The sequence below is a fragment of the Olea europaea genome, chromosome 5 (genome assembly GCF_002742605.1).
Source record: "Olea europaea var. sylvestris chromosome 5, O_europaea_v1, whole genome shotgun sequence".
Lineage (NCBI taxonomy): Eukaryota > Viridiplantae > Streptophyta > Magnoliopsida > Lamiales > Oleaceae > Olea > Olea europaea.
In genome coordinates this window covers 628,932-647,024 of record NC_036241.1, presented here as the reverse complement: position 1 = coordinate 647,024, position 18,093 = coordinate 628,932, and the positions used below count along the sequence as shown (strand labels likewise).

General features: G+C 33.2%; 1 long non-coding RNA gene across 3 annotated transcripts; it reads left to right on the top strand.

The window, feature by feature from the left end:
• The first annotated feature begins 596 nt into the window (after positions 1-596).
• LOC111394908 lies at positions 597-2,104 on the top strand. Of its 3 annotated transcripts, none has more exons than XR_002702758.1 (3): positions 597-645; positions 727-814; positions 2,010-2,104. It is a non-coding gene; the product is annotated as an uncharacterized LOC111394908 (long non-coding RNA). The 3 variants fall into 3 exon arrangements; XR_002702756.1 differs by lacking the exon at positions 2,010-2,104 and adding an exon at positions 1,783-1,821; XR_002702757.1 differs by lacking the exon at positions 2,010-2,104 and adding an exon at positions 905-970.
• Positions 2,105-18,093: the final 15,989 nt, after the last annotated feature.

Genomic DNA, 18,093 nt, shown 5'->3' with positions numbered 1-18,093 from the left:
TTTGAAAATTTTTGCGAAAGGAGGTTTGTACTGCAATTGTAGAACTCTGCTGTTTTTTTTTTTAAACAATTATGTTCAAGAACATTGAATATAAATTATTTAGAGAAATTGGAAAAGGGAATTGTTATAATTTTATGTAAACTAGAACGAATTTTCCCATCGGCATTTTTTGATGTAATGGTTCATTTAGCTGTTCACCTACCTGAAGAAGCAAAACTTTGAGGTCCCGTTGCATTTAGATGGATGTATCCAATTGAAAGGTAATTGATAATATTCCATGCATATATACTTGTTCATTGAATTATTATTTTCAAAAACTTTTCATGTAATATTTGATGACAGAATATTAGGTCGATATAAGAGTTATGTTACGAATAAAGCTCGACCCGAAGGATCAATTGTTGAAGCATATATTGTTAATGAGTCTTTGAATTTTTGCTCGATGTATCTCAACAATATTGAAACAAGATTTAATCGACCTGAGCTCAATGATGATGGTGGGACTACATCTACAAGCTTGTTAGTCTTCTCTCAAAATACTAGGCTATTAGGTCATGCAGAACCAAAGTTACTTTCAAAACAAGAAATTGATGAAGCGCATTGGTATGTCCTAAATAATTGTGATGAAATTCGGCAATATTTAGAGTAAGTTCTTAATCAACTTTTAAATTGTTTGCTATTAATTACTAATATGTTATAGTATTTAATTGCATGTTCTTTTTGTAGTGAGCACATGGAGTTATTGCAACAACAAAATCATGACAATTTGGAAAAAAAACAAGAAGAATTGTTTCCTGGATGGTTTGCTTCACATGTAAGTTATAATACATTTCTTATCTACTTATTAATGCAACATAACATTCGTATCAGAAGGTATATTGATTAATATGTTTTTATTACACAGATAACAAGATTATATAATAAAAAAGATTCGGTTGTAAGCAAAGAATTGTATGCATTAGCATGTAAACTAGATTTTAGAATATTTTCTTGTTCTAGTTGTATTGCTAATGGGGTTGGATTCCTTGTTAAAGATTGAGATGATTGCCATACAACACAAAATAGTGTAGTAATGGTGCCGAGAGATGATAACATCAACTTTTTTGGTATACTATGTGATGTTATTGAGTTGGTATACGTTTTTTACTACCGCGTCACTTTGTTCCAGTGTAATTGGTACGATAATAATTCAAAGAAAAAAAGAACAATCATAGATTACCATCTTACTTCTATCAATGTGAATCGTAAATGGTACATGGATGATTCCTATATGCTTGGCATTCAAGCACAACAAGTATTTTATATGGATGATCTTTTGTTGGGTCCATAGTGGAAAGTAGTGGAAGAGGTACAGCATAGAGAGATATGGGACATTCCTGAAAAAAATGATGGCGGTAGTGAGCAAGTAATATTTCAGGAAAATGAATCATCAAATATTGTCTTGCCAATACAGCAGGAAGATCGTGGCACTCAAGTATGCCATAGAGGAGATATTGATCTAGATATTATTGAAAATGAAGCATTACAAATAGATGTGGAATCAATAAATAAAAATATGAATAATGTTATAAATGATACTTCGGAAGAGGAAGATGATACATTGAATGAATATTACAGTGAAGATGAGAAATTTGTAGATGATAAAGATGATGATAGTGATAGTGATAGTGATATTGGTAAGTAAAACATTCTTTATATATATATAGAGGCCTTTCTTTTTTGGCGTAATGTTTTTCTTTTCTTTGTTTTAATGATTATCTACATTTTTCCTTCCCTCTGTAGATTCGAGTACTGACGATGCATCATCTGAGAGTTGAAAATAATTTTTATTCACATTTAAGGTTAGAGTAATCAGCTACTAAAATATATTGATTACTTATTGTGATGGTTGTTGATCTTGTTCTAATATTCAATGTAAGATATTTGAAATATTTTCTTGAAGCTAGTATTTCATTAATTACTTTCTATATGTACTTGTTAGACTAAAGTTGTGGAGCTTTTCTTTACAGGAGTTTTCATTTAACCAAAGAGAGTTGGAAGTGTATATTGAGTCAAGAATGTTATTTGGGTGTCACGTGAGTTTTTTTTATTATTTCTTCCACATTCCTAGTTCTATTTTCTAATCTTCAAGTTTGTCGAATTATTCAAAGTAGCTCAACCTTCAAATTGCTAGTACTATAGTTTATTTGTATTTGTTTTGATTTTGGAGGTAACCAAGTTTGTAGATAATACCTTGATCTATATTTATTTGGTTGATAGTGATATGATTTTTTTTATATCAATTATATTTTAATAATTGTATGTTGAAGCGTGTCCTTCATAAAGTCACTAGTTATTTCTAGTTATGTTACATTTTCATATAAATGTGCACCACAATAACGATTCTATTGCGATGAAAGAAATCGAAAATTGTGTGTTTAAAATAGAATCTCCGACATACATAAATAAAAATCGAATCAATTAGGCGACATTTGTACATCGTTGAAGCGACAAACCCTTTGTGTTGCTGACTAAATTTAACTACGAGCACAACTTGATATATAAATAAAAGTTTATTGTCACAAAATACTTTGCGTAATAATATTATATATCGTTAAATGAAATATGTGAGGTATATAAATAATTACGAAATAAGTTTGGCAACAACTATACCCGTTGTACAAATGATGGTGCAACAGACTATTTGTGTTGCGAAATAAATTAAAATACATACATCACTTGTTACATAAAATATTGTACTACAAATATTGAATATATTAAAATACATTATGCGACATATCAAATACATTGTAAAACATATTTCTCGACAAATATTACTTGTTATTGAAAATATATTACTGCGTGCAGGTGTTGTTGCAAAACAAAATAGGTAGCAAAAGTGACACATTTAAAAGAATATTTGTAACAAATATTTTTCTCGTAAAAACTTTATTGGAATAATCATTGCAACGAACTATCATGTCGCCCTTTTATTTTTTCGCGACATATACGCATTGTGACAATATTATAATTATAACTATCGTGTTGCTGTTTCATATTTTCTGCGGCAAATAAGTAATGTTACGATTTTGTTAATGCGATGAATGATCGAAAGTTGTTGCAAAATGTATTCGTTGACTCAACATTTGCAGCAAATATAATTCTCGTAAAAACTTTATTGGAATATTCGTTGTGACAACTAACTTGTCACCCTTAAAATTTTTTGTGGCATGTATACATTGCGACGACATTATGGCTCCAAATATTGTGTCGCCATTTCGTATTTTCTGCCTCACACAAACAGTGTAGTGATTTTTTTTTAATGCGATGAACTATCGAAAGGTGTCGCAGAGCACATTCCGCGACTCATATAGAGCGACAAAACCTGCAACAAACGTATTATTGTCGCTAAATTACTTTTGCGACAAAATCTCATTTTTTGTGACAACATTTTTTTGTCGCGAAATCGGTTATTTGTTGTAGTGAATGAAAACAGTTTTCTGTAAATAAAAAAATAAACAAATCAAATAACAATTAAAAATAAAAAATAAGTTAAGACTAAAAGTAATGGTCCCTAACAATGGTGCCAAAAACTTGTTATGTACTTTAGTTTCGCAAGTGTAAGAACCGTAACAAATAATAGTGGACCTAAGAGTCCAGATTGTTGATCCCACAAGGACTATTTTCTAACACTTAATTCAATTTTTTCTTTAACTACTATTTGATGGAAACAAATTAAAAGTTGTATGATTTGAGTTTTAATCTAAAATCTAGAAAATAAATGAATGCTCACACGATTGGTTGAAAAATCAAATAATGAATGGATGTTAGGGCAGAATAACTTTACCTATTGATCACCTTTTACATCTCAAATTAAAACTCAATTCTAATGTAGTGTTCGATCAAATTCTCTTAATGTATTCAGTTTATCCCTCTCAAGTTCTCATTGAGCCTATTCAACTAATTAAATTCCATGTCTCTATGCAAATTCAACTTAGTTAAATAAGTTCTTTGTCCTAGAAATTCAATTATGACCACAATATATGGTATAGGCATCTCTACTCGTTATACCATTAATGTACTGTATTTTACTACATGATTTAAATCCTAAACTCATATCTTTAACTGTAAAGAATTCACAAAAATCATAAAATTATTGATCAGATAATTTAATGCATTCAACTCATAGCAAAATCAACACAAGGAAAGATTAAAAACTAAGAATCTTAATAAGAAAATGTAAAGGATCCCAATTAGTTACATTATTCGTCCTAACAATAAATTTAACCATTCATAATGTAAGAAGAAAAATAGTAAATTGTCTTAGAATACATTACCGAATTTGTAATAAAGATGTAGAAGAAAAAGTAAAATTCTTGCACCAAGATCTCCTTCTCCTTCCAATCAATGCTTCAAATCTTCAATTGCTTGGTGTTATTCCTCTTGAACTTCTCTTTTGAATCTTTGTTGTCTTATCTCCCAATGTGTGGAGAACTCCTCAAAAGTATGAGAAAGATGTATTCATAGGTGTCTCCTCCATTTTGTGTAGAAAGAAGGATTTTTTATGAATTTTAAAATGGCCCAAAAACGAGCCCTAGACGACCCAAACACCGCGCCTAAGCGCTAGGAACCACGGCTTAAGTGCCGTGTCAATTTATGCACAGCACCTAAGCGCTGCCTCTCGGGTTCAAATCTCAGTTTTTCTTCAGTTTTGGAGCACCTAGGCACTGTCTTTTTGCTCCAATTTCTTTATTTTTGATTTCTTCTTCCGCTTTAGTTCCTCTTTCTGCATCATATTTCCTATTCTTCAAAACACTAACAAACATATCAAAAACATTTTATACTCACAAGATCTAGCAAATAATCAAGTTAAAATTGTGCAAAATTCATGAGCAAAACAAACTCATCACTCTAGTAGGACTTCTATTAATAAAATATGTAGCAATTTTAATAGGTTTGCCCCAAAACAAATTAGGCAACCAAGAACTCAACAACATGCATCTAACTTTATTTAGTAGAGTCCTATTCATTCTTTTGGCTATTCCATTTTGTTAAGGAATATAGGTAATATTATGTATCTTAAAATATCACGTTCTTTACAAAGATTGTTGAATTCATTGTTATGAAATTCCAAACCATTATATGTCCTTAAGGTTTTTATTTTGTGATCCGTTTGGTTTTTAACATGAGTCTTCCAATCTCTAAAGACAAAAAAAGGTCTCATCTTTATTTTTAGTACGGAAACCCGGATTTTTCTTAAAAAACCATCAATGATTGGTAAAAAATATTTAAAACTAGATAGAGTGCTCACAATAGCAGGATCCCACAAATCAGCATGCAAGTATTCCAAAGTTTGTTTGGATTTATGAATTCCTCTGGGAAAAAGTAGTTTAACTTGTTCCCTATAACACATTGTTCACAAGGACCAAAATCACCAAGATTCACTTTTCCAAAAACTCCCTTTGATTGTAACAAATTCAAACTCTTTTTGCCAATATGGTCAAAGTCTATCATGTCATAATTCTTTAAGTGTAAAGTTTTCAGATTAAGTAAAAGTAGTCAAGTCAAGTAGTGGTTTGGCACTTAGGAAATAAAGGCCATGTCTCTTAGGAGAGCTAATGAATAAGTCATTGCCCCTAAGAATTTTAATGTGCCCTTGACCCAAATTTATATAAAACTCCATATCATCTAACATTTCTTAGGACACCAAGTTTCTCTTTAGATCAAGAACATACCTTGTTCCTTTCAGGAATAGAACATTACCATTATCCAATAACAAGTTATGGTAGGTGAAATTATTTTCCATTACAACCTGCCCTCTTATAGTTATTTCAAAGTCAAGGAAGCAATTTTTATTTGGACACATATGGAAAGAACAACCTGAGTCTAAGATCCATTCATCACTCAGTTATTTTTCATACTAATATGGACTAAACCAGTTTCAGCTTTAGCTCTATTATATACTAAAGCATTACTCCCATCATCAGACTTCTTCTCTCTAGAATCATTTTTCTTCTTAAAACAATCTTTAGCAAAATGACCCAATTTTCTACAGTAATAACACTTCTTCCTTTTAGCCTTATTTTTGGACTTGTTCTTATCACTAAACTTCTTATTATTATTTTCAATGTAAAGTTTAGAGTTATAATTGAATTTACCAAATACTTTTCCTTTTGCTAGTAGATTATCTCCATGTTGATTATTAGTGGACTCTACTTTCATCTCTAGAGTCTTATTTTAAGGAGTTTATTATAATATTAGTGATAAGTTCTTCCCTATCATACTTTAGAGAAACATTGATATCTTTATATCTATCACCAATGAAGTTTAACAAGACAACAGCCATCTGATCTTTTGAAATTTTTTCATCACAGTTGGCTAAGTCTTGGGTAAGTTTTGTGATTGTTTAAGCTTTCATCCAAATCAACTAAGAGGATCCATTTTGAAGAAATGAATTGTTTCAATAAGAAGCATTTATTGGAAGTAGTTTTTCTCACATATTTATCATGAAGTTTAGTACACAATTTAGAAGCAGTCTTTGTTTCACCAATACTTTTTATTACAATTTCAAACAAATACAAAATATGGTACTCCAAGCAATTTCTTCAAGTTCAGCCTTCTTTGCAGGAGCTAACTTAGCAAGCCAACTATCATCTAGGGCCTTAACACACCTTATTTGTATTAAAATAACCTTTATTTTTTGACCCCACATATTGAAATCACATTTTCCATCAAACTGATTAACTTCAAACTTAGCAGAAGCCATATTATTATCAAGTATGAATCACAAATTGAAGAAGCTTTCACAGATTTGCAAAGAAACAATAAGAGCACAAATTGGTGTCAACACATATCTTAGTATTACGCGTAGTAAAATAGGATTTCACAAATTTCATACACTCACAGAAACATGCAGATCAAGTTTTAAAAGAAAACACTATAACAAAGATCACAAAGTTACGTTTCTAAAGTTTCTCCTTCAAGATCTTCCAAGCTCACGACAATACTTGATTTATCTCATATTCCAAGGTCTTGTAGGAGCCTTTGGACAAAGATTAGTCTCAAGGGGAAGGAAAAAACTAGACACCCTAATTTCTGAAAAATGGACCTTATAGAAAACTAAAAAAGATCTCACCGAGCGAGTTTGAAAAACTCATTTTTATTTCAAATCTGCTTGACAACAGTTCCAAAAATTTTAGATCCAAAACAGATCGAACAACTTTTTCCAATATCCAGGTATCTTTTTCCTCAGTAATGGCTCTAATTCTACTATAGGACAAGGATCGCACAATATTAATGTTGAGTCTCAAAAATAAACAACTTACACAAAGTAAAAGTGCAAAAATTGAAAGATTCAACACAAGGAATTATTTCGGTCTAAGTTCCGGAGGTTCGGCGACCAACACCTACATTTCTCGTTGAGCACCCAATAATTGGATTATGCTTTGTTGCACTAGATAGCCCAAATTGGCAACAAAGATAACAAATGTTTAACCCAGTACATAGAGATAAAGAACTAGATCACTTATCTCTCAAAAAGACTACAGATCTTCGAAGAATCACCAAGAAGCTTTACAAAACCTCTCTGAAAATTATGACTCAAGCAAAACCTTAGTTCTCATAGATATTCACTCAGAATATCACTAATCAGAGGCTAAACCACAAAGATTACAAGTCTCAAATCAGAGATTTGAGAGACGAACAGGAAGAAATCCTAATGAAATGAGAGGTCTTTTCTCTCACACTCCCAACTCAAGAGTCATACCACACAACCATATGAAAATCAATTGGCCAAAACTGAAGAGGCAGCAATAATAGAACCTTCCAGTATCTCAAGCCAACAGCCAAGATTAAGCCATGTGTCAACATCCAAGCAAGGGCAGTTTACTTAAAAAATCGATTTTCTTAAAACACATTTTTGCTTAAATTCTAGTAGCACCAAAAATTCAGACCAGGGTTCAAATCCAAGAAAGAGGAATATCGATATTTGATAGATAAATTCATGGAGTAAATCGCCACCACAATCAACCAAAGAGGATAAATGAATGTTGAACATCTGGAGACTGGAATAATTTCACGTGTCACTGGCCGTAATGATCTGACTACTGGCAGTGCTAACTTTGAACCCCCTATATTTGTTCTCTTAACTTCCGTACTTAGACTCTTCTTTCTTACCAAAAGCTATCTGTGGTTGTGATGATACGGCAGATGGGAATGCTAACATTTGAGGAGGCTTTTTTTGTGAATTTACTTAAGCATGAACGGCAAAATTAAAACAATTTCAATTTTCAAAAGTCAGATCATGTTTTAGATAGAATCTGTGAGAGGAGGCATATCTTGGGTGATTTTTGTAAATTGGGATGATAACAAATATGATCTATCATGATCTTAGAATACCACAGTTGTCTAGATGTATAGCCTCTAATACAGATCCACACTACGATAACAAATTGGAACTCCACTACCATGAGAAGGTGACAGCGGCAACTGATTATGAAATATAGAATATGTTGATAAGTTGATGATAGTGCCGTTGTTTTACCAATTACTCCACAAATTTAAGGACGAAACTACGTTTACATTAGAAGAAACTGTTGATACCCTTAGACAGCAAAAGACGTTAACATAAAACATATTTAGAATCCAAAGCTCGTTTTTTTTACCAGTTATTTATAATTTGTCTATTTCAAAGAGCCATATGAACACCCAAAACATTTAGAGCTCAGAAATATGGGAATCTACGGCATCCACAAGTTCACAAGTTGACATATAATTTTCAAAAAATTATAGTAATGAGAGCTATGTTTTGAGAAAACACTTTGTCATTGCAAAATTCTTCCTGGTAAATCAAACCCTATATATGGTTTCATTAACCAGAAAATCACCTTATCTCACTGTTTTTTTTTGTTTCTTTTTTATTTATTTTTATTTATTTTTATTTCCCTTGTTATGAATTGTTATATATCACTTAATCAATGATGACTTCGTAGATGGATATCAAAGTTATCTGAAAGTAGTTTTGTTGGGGGTAATATTTATATTTATGACACCAGGCAAGATAGTGATTATCCTGCAAGCTATTTGCAACAAATAATTCACAGGAAGAATATGAAGGAAAAATGCCCAAGAGACAGAGAGAATTCTTTGAAATTCAACTTAACTTTATTAAAACGGAGAATATGAAAATTAACCCACAAGTCAAGTTAAATAGCTGAAAAAATTACGAAATTATGGAAATTTTACCAAAAATGGAAAAATCCCGAAAATCACACCAAAATAAAATATGGAATAAAGGAAGTAAATTGCCAAAAATTTGTCTCAAATCGGATTCGAAATCAATTACAAAAAGGCAAACGAAACATTACTACAAATGGAAAAAAAATAACTAAAAATTGAAATTCGAAGGGGAAAATAGCGGATTTCGGCCTCGAAATTGACGCTCACCGAGCATATCACGACATGCATGCTGAAAAGATATTTCCGAATTAGGGTCATAATGGCAATTCTGATAACCATAGTCAAAGTTATGGTCAAATTATCAAAAAGTATCAAAATTGCCCCCAATTAAGGAAAGTGTTGCAATCACCTTCCATCTTTGCACCGATGTGTCATCTCATGGTATCCAAACGCCATCAACATGCTATCTGACATCTCGACGTCACTTGATTCGGAACCTCCTGCATCAATTTACATTCAATCACTGTGCACAAATAAACAACCTTTTGGATACCTTAATCAATTACTATTATTGAAAAAACAAAATTCAAGTAAATCTAGCATTCAGAAAGCAATTATTTCATCTATTACTGTTGCCACTTTAAGACAAGATCTTGCTCCTAGTAAACTTGCTTTAATTTCACTATTTGCAACAGAGTGGTTTAAGTAGTTTCAATGACTGGTTAAAACATTTAGTCCTGATCTGCGTAATATTGATAATTCATTCAACGAGTGGTTAAAGAACCGTTGAAGAGATTCAATGCTTTCAATATTTCTTTTAATCTTCTTTTCAAACATTATTTCTAGGTCATGTTGTATCAATTTGTGTATTCGAGTAGATAACATGGTGCTTGGCCAATTATACGGTATGTGGGGATGATGGGATAACATTGAACACTCTATTTTGATATTTTGATATTAATTTCCGTATTTTACATTAAGCCCCGTTTGGTTTAGATAAAATTCACATGAAATGGTTAAAAAGTTGTGAGTTCCATGAAATGTATGACTAAAAACTAATTGTCGACTTAGACTAAGATTTTAATCAAATATTTTTAGTGAACTAAACATGGGCTAAATATTTAGTCGGTTTTGAATAATCATTAGGAGTTTAATACTTTTCAATTAATTGATCACTAGTTGACTTATTATGTGATTTGTTATTTCTATTGACATTCACGAGAACGCATTGGATTTTTTTGCTTGGTAACAATCTTTGTATAGTTCGATAATGAATAGTAATATACTGCTATACTTTGCATATTTTTTTTCAACATTCTTGTGATTTAATGCATATTTGCTAATTGTGACTTTCATGATATATAGAAGGGTCAAATTTGAGGATATATTTCTTTCTACTTGAGAAAGATCATTAAATGAGTTAGGAACATTGACCTTCACATCCAAATTAGTGTGGTCAAATAAGGGAATTAAAATTAGAAGGAATGAATGTAAGGGAATTCGATGTCCTAGTGTTTACAAATTACTTGAATTCATAAGGCTTTCCATTAGTTTGTTAGATTAATTAGAGTAGTAATAGTTTAATTTTGGATAGAAACTCTTTCGAAATCATGCCATTAGCTTAAAATTAGGTTTACTTATAACTAGATTGAATACTTAATCCTCCGATGGCAATTATAGCTCGCTACGTATAATAAACTTTCAAAATTTTAGGAATCACCCTCAGAGGGAATAAACTCCGCTCTTTACACGTGTTGGGGTTTAGCGAGTAATCTTAAAGTAGTAGTTGAAAATAGATGATTTAGCAACCAATATGCTGTTGCTGATATTTTGTTTCAGCAACCAAAATGGAGTGGTCGCTGAAGCCCTTGGCGGGAATAAATCTCGCTTTTCTTCCAAAATTATTTCATTTACATGCACGCACAGTAGACAAACATATATTCTTTTTGATACTTTATTCAACTACTATTCCACAGAATTTTGAAATTTGAAAAATATTTGCAAGTAAATCTAGCAATCAACAAGCAGTTAGTTCGAGGACCAGTTAATAAAGGTGCTTCTTATAAGAATATTATGATAAATAATCGTCAGCCAATGATTTTCTGAATTCTTTTTGCTATTCATCTGAGTTCACAAGGAACATAGCCCCTGAACCTAGTCAAGCTTGCACAAAGTACAGGAGCTTTTTTCATTATGGATCAACCTTCTTGGACATGGAGTAAGATGGTTTGAGTGCATTTTGCAATGTAGCGACAAGTTGCATTTATGGGGTAGACACTAAGGACTCCCCATGACTGTTATTTAAAATTTACTTACACATTTAATTTTGTTTGTTTATTATTATTATTATTATTTTTTTTTGGTGTGTTATCAATGATGATCTAAGATTCGAGAGTGAATATCTTCAACTCGGTAGGAATGAGACCTCAATATTTGATGTGTAAATTCGTGGAGTATATCGCCACCAAAAATCAAGCGATCTTCCGAAATATTGACTGCTGGATAATATTCCCTCTCAGATACTTTATATAATTTAGATATATTCCTTAGTTAATTGTTATGTTTAGCACTTTATTAAGCATGCGATTAGTTTTCGTATGTAATGTTGGTGTAATCCTATTGTATTGATTATTTCTCAGTTTTTTAGCTTTCAAAATCAATGAGTTATGATCCACCCTTCCTTCTCTAACCATTAGTTGTAGCACACACCACATTTGCACGATTTGCGTAGACATAAATTCATGGAATGTGTTATACTACAGATGAATAGTGGGTGAATGCCTAAAAAATTGGAGTCAATTGTCAAGTGCATGGATTGTGCAGAAGAATGAAGGCAAGAAAGCTCACCACTAGGGAAAGAGAAATCTCCAAAGAAACCTCAAGTGGAAGTTGATGAGGCTACAGAAGCTAAGAAAGGACTAGGGGTGAAAGGTTAATCAAGATCCGATACTTGTTTTAGTCGATCCAATTTGAAATTTCACTTTAACGGAGAAATATCTGGATCTCCCAAGGATCCCAAAAAATAAAAATAAATAAATAAATAAAAAAGGATTCTGATTCTATCGTTACGTTTATTATTTCACCATATAACGAAAACTAGAATATGTTGGTAAATTAATGATACTGCCATTGCTTTTGACAATTCTTCCACAAAATTAGTGACAAAATGATGCTTCTATGACAAAAAAACTATTGATAATACGGATAGCGAAGTCTGATATAATTATAATCCAAATGACGTTTTAAACTCATTAAATGATTTATCTAGGAAAGATATCTTATTCCTATTTTAGAGAGCCATACGAATCCAAATAAAAACATTTAAAGATCAAACATATGGCCTACCGGTGGATTCAAGGCAGGGCTGGCCAGGCTGCACGCCGGGTCCACCAAAATTTGAAGTATCCAAGATCCAAAAACAGAATAACAGTACGTGCTTTAAACATGAAACAATGAAGGAATGAAAAATGACTTGCAAATAATCAATTCAGATCAAAGTTCAAAATCTAGATCTATTAGCTTCCGCCATCTGGATCTGTCATTTAAAGTTTTCATGTATAATAATCTATATAATATACAAGTAGGACCAACCTTGAAAAGAAATACAGTTTAACGGAATGAACCATAATTAAATACAAGAAATGAAGTAAAAATCGTGCAAAAGTATAATGATGGCCGTACATTTAGCAAGTGATACTTGTTTTGCTAGAGAGAGAGAGAGAGAGAGAGAGAGAGGAAGATTGCTATTTTGCAGTAATGGTGAAGAGAAATGGATTATTTATGCATGGAAATGTGGGGGTGGTGGTGGCTGGTTATAAATCAGTAAAGGTCACAAAACTTTGAGTGGAATTTCATTGCTACTCTGCATTTTTATGTTCTAAAATTTAATGTCGATGTGACAAACAAGTTTGCTTATATTGACACAAAACTTAAGTGTCGTGATATTTGTACACTTGCAAAGAAATTCTACTTTGCAGATTTTTTGAAATAAGACATTCAAACTTTGAAATACAAATTGCAACATTATGAACTAGGCGTTAAGAGTAAACCTCGGTTTCAAGTTTCTATGCTTTTTTAGTTATGCCGGAAATTGACGCAAGGGTAGAAAGTCGGAGACATATATTATAGTTACCAGGTATATTAAAGTCACACCATTCCGCTTCTCTATACAGTTATTCTCTGAAGACGTTTGGCAATAGAAGCTATGCAGTCCACACTTTCTCATTTCAGTTTCCGGCTCTACTGGGATGTCAGCAAATTTCTTGGTTGCTTGTCCTTGGGCAAATCCTTTTTGTTCTTCAAGTTACTCACGAAATATCACTTCCATGCCATGTAGTAGTACCAAGATAGGTATTATTTGTCTCACTGTCATTGACTAACATGGTATCAACAGTATCAAATTATTCAGTAGCCTCATCATGAGTATCTTCATTGCCATCTTCAGAACGGCTTTGAGAAGGTACCATGGTTGAGATTTCAAATGTCTGGCTCCTCAGTTCTCTCATTTTTTATAAGGTTTTCTATCCACAGAAATCTACAATTGTAAATTACTGCATTGTTAAGTAGTAAACTTGATTTCTGGATTGGATAATATGGGTTTAAGGATTTTGCTTATAGGCCCAAATCAATTAAAAGGTCCAACATGCCTAGTATTTATAGAAACATTATCTAGAAAAATCTACATAAATATCTACTAGAAAAATCTATATAAATATCTAAGTAAGATAAGTGGTCTTATAAAGAATATCTAGAGAATTCTAGGAAAATATCTTGATGTGTGGTCTATGTGTCTCTAGAAAATTGTGAAGACTAGAATCTTCATGTAAACACTATATAAAGGGGTAGTGTCCCCCATTTTGTAACAAGCCAAAAAGTGTGTAAAGTCTTAAAGTTTGAGAAATACAAGTTTCCTTTTCTCACTTCCTTTTTCCTATTAGTGTTGTCCTCTTAAAAGCCTTAGCCAATCCAAGTTAGTAAACTCATCTTTCCTCCAACAAACTGATATCAGAGCCCTAAGGTTTTTGTGAAAAATGGCAAGTGGGATGATTCATTTTCAAGTTTTCCAACTCAACAAGGATAACTACGACAATTAAAGCATAAGGATGAAAGCGTTGCTCGGATCGCAAGATGCATGGGAGATCGTAGAGAAAGGCTACACGGAGCTACAAGACAAGGTCACTCTATCCCAAGCACAAAGGGATAGTTTGAAGGATGCAAGGACGAAGGACAAGAAGGCGCTCACCCTCATCTATCAAGCGTTAGATGAAGGTATGTTCAAGAAAGTAGCTTACGCTACTACAAGTAAGGAATCATGGGAGATCTTGTAAAACTCCCACAAAGGAGTTGAGAAAGTGAAAAAGGTTCGACTTCAAACACTTCGAGGTGAGTTTGAAGCTTTACATATGAAAGAATCGGAATCAATTTCTAATTACTTCTCTAGAGTATTGGCTATTGTGAATCAATTAAAGAGGAATGGAGAAAAGCTGAACGACACTTGAGTAATTGAGAAGATACTTAAGTCTTTAGATTCTAAATTTGACTACATAGTTGTAGCCATTGAGGAATCTAAAGATCTAGACAGTATAAGTGTCGATCAACTCATGGGATCTTTACAAGCTCATGAGGAAAGACTAAAGAAGAAGGTGAAAGAAGAGCCATTAGAGCAAGCTCTTCAAATAAAGCTCACTTTGAACGAAGGTGAAGGAAGGTTTGGCAGTAGAAGAAGCCAAAGAGGAAGAGGACGAGGCCAAGATCGAGGAAGAAGTGCATTCTACAAGGAGGAAAGAAGACAAAGCTCATTTTCCACCAGAGGTCGTGGAAGAGGAAAAGGTACGAGGCAAAATAAAGGTCCAAGGTATGACAAATCTCAAATTAAATGTTACAATTATCAAAAACTTTGTCATTATGCTTCAGAATGTAGAAATATTACTAACCAAGTTGAGGAGAAAGCCAACTACGCTTGTTCGGAAAGTGAAGTAGATCCTGCGCTACTGTTGGCTTACAAAGGTGAAGAGAGTAGGAAAAAAAAAAGAACACTTGGTATTTGGATACAGGAGCAAGCAACCATATGTGTGGAAGGAAAAACATATTTATAGAGCTTGATGAATCAATAAGCGACAATATTACCTTTGGAGATGAATATAAGATCCCAGTGAAAGGAAAAGGTAAAATCTTGATCCGCTTGAAAAATGGTACGCATCAATTTATCTCAAATGTCTATTATGTGCCCAATATGAAGAATAACATTTTAAGTTTGGGACAACTCTTAGAGAAGGACTATAATATTCATTTGAAAGATCATAGTCTTTCAATAAGAGATCAAAGAGAAAATTTGATTGTCAAATTCCCTATGACAAGAAATAGAATGTTTGCATTAAGTATTCAAAATGATGTTACCAAATGCTTAAAAGCTTGTTTTAAAGATTCATCTTGGCTTTGTCACTTGAGATTGGGGCATTTTAATTTTGGAGGCTTAAAGTTGTTGAATAAGAAGAAGATGGTGAAAGGTTTGCCTCCAATAAATCATGCGTATCAATTATGTGAAGAATGCTTACTTGGAAAGCATTCGAGGAAAAGTTTTTCAAAAGAAGTATCTACAAGAGCTAAAAAGCCGCTCGGACTTGTACACTCCGATGTTTGTGGGCCAATTAATCCAAGATCTCTCAGCAAGAGCAATTACTTTGTTCTTTTCATTAATGATTTTAGTAAAAAGACTTAGGTCTATTTTCTCAAACAAGAATTGGAAATTTTTGAAATTTTTAAGAAGTTTAAAGCTTTTGTTGAAAAAGAAAGCGAATATAGTATAAAAGCCTTGAGATCGGATAGAAGAGGGGAGTTCACCTCCAAAAAGTTTGAGAAATATTGTGAGGAGAATGTAATTCATCGCCCATTGACAGTTCCATACTCTCTACAACAAAGTGGAGTAGCCGAAAGAAAGAACAGACCAATTCTTAACATGGCCCTTTGCATGCTCAAAAGTAAGAGTTTATCCAAAGAACTTTGGGCTAAAGCTGTTAATTGCGCTGTGTATCCGTCTAATCGATCGTCTTCTAGAAGTTTGTGAAATAAGACACCACAAGAAGTATGGAATGGAAGAAAGCCTAGCATCTCTCATCTACGAGTATTTGGGAGCATTGCATATGCTCATGTGCCAGATCAAAAACGGTCCAAGCTAGATGACAGAAGTGAAAGGTATGTTTTTATTGGTTATGACTCTCGCTCTAAAGGCTACAAGTTGTATAATCCAAACAAGGAGAAGATCATAATAAGTCGAGATGTTAAGTTTGATGAAAAATGAGCTTGGAATTGGGGTGTTCAAGAACAAAACTATGACTTCTTACCATTTTTTGAGGAAGAAGAACAAGAGAATGGAGAGCAGCAAGAGCTTATCAGTCCAGCTCTATCGCCTACTCATAGAGATGCTTCCCCACCATCTTCACAAGGAGAAAGCTCAAGGGAAAGAACACCACGGATGAGGAGCCTACAAGAGCTATATGAGATAACTGAAAATCAAAATGATCTCACACTCTTTTATCTTTTTGCCGATTGTGAGCCAATATGGTATGAAGAAGCAGTGCAAAATAAAAGATGAAGAGATGCCATGGATGAAGAGATTAAGACTATTGAGAAAAATGACACATGGGAACTGACAACTCTTCCCAAAGGAAAGAGAGCAATATGAGTTAAGTGGGTGTACAAGGCAAAGAAGAATGCTAAAGGAGAAGTAGAAAGATACAAAGCAAGATTGGTTGCCAAAGGCTACAACCGACGGTCGGGAATCGATTATGAAGAGGTATTTGCTCCTGTTGCTCATTTAGAAACCATAAGATTAATTATCTCTTTTGCAGCACAAAATAAGTGGAAGATATTTTAAATGGACGTGAAATCGGCTTTTCTAAATAGTTATCTTGAAGAAGAAATTTATGTGAAGCAACCAATGGGCTATAAAATAAAAGGACATGAAGGTAAAATCTTGAAACTAAAAAAGACTTTATATGGGTTGAAACAGGCTCCAAGGGCATGGAATAGTAGAATTGACAAGTATTTTCTAGAAAATAACTTCACAAAATGCCCTCACGAGTATGCCCTTTACACAAAGGTAAATGAGAAAGAAGATATTTTGCTTATTTGTTTGGATGTAGATGATCTTATATTCACAGGAAATAATCAAAGTATGATCACTGAGTTTAAGAAGGCCATGGCTCAAGAATTTGAGATGACAGATATTCGCCTTATGGCCTACTATCTTGGGATTGAGGTAAAGCATATGAAGGATTGCATCTTTATCTCACAAGCAGGATATGCGAAAGAAATTCTACAGAAATTTAATATGGAGGATTGCAAGCCTATATGCAGCCCCATCGAATGCAGAACCAAGTTGTCGAACAATGATGAAGGTGAAAAAGTAAACCCAACACTTTTTGAGAGTCTTGTTGGAAGTCTAAGATATTTGACGTGCACAAGACCAGATATCTTTTTTGGAGTTGGGCTCATCAGTCGCTATATGGAGACACCTACCATGACCCATATGAAAACTACAAAGAGAATTCTTCGCTACATCAAAGGTACGCTTGATTATGGCTTAGTCTATTCATCATCTAATGAATTCAAACTTGTTGGATATAGTGACAGCGATTGGGACGGAGACAGTGATGATAGAAAGAGTATGATTGGATATGTGTTTTACTTGGGCGACACAGCTTTCACTTGGAGCTCAAAGAAGCAATCAATCGTAGCACTATCTACCTGTGAAGCTGAATATATTGAAACTACATCAAGTGCCTGCCACGCGATTTGGCTTAGAAACTTGTTGAAGACGCTTGGAGTTTCACAAGAAGAACCAACCAAAATCCATGTTGATAACAAGTCGGCATTGGCATTGGCAAAGAACTCAGTATTCGATGACAGAAGCAAGCACATTGATACAAGATATCATTT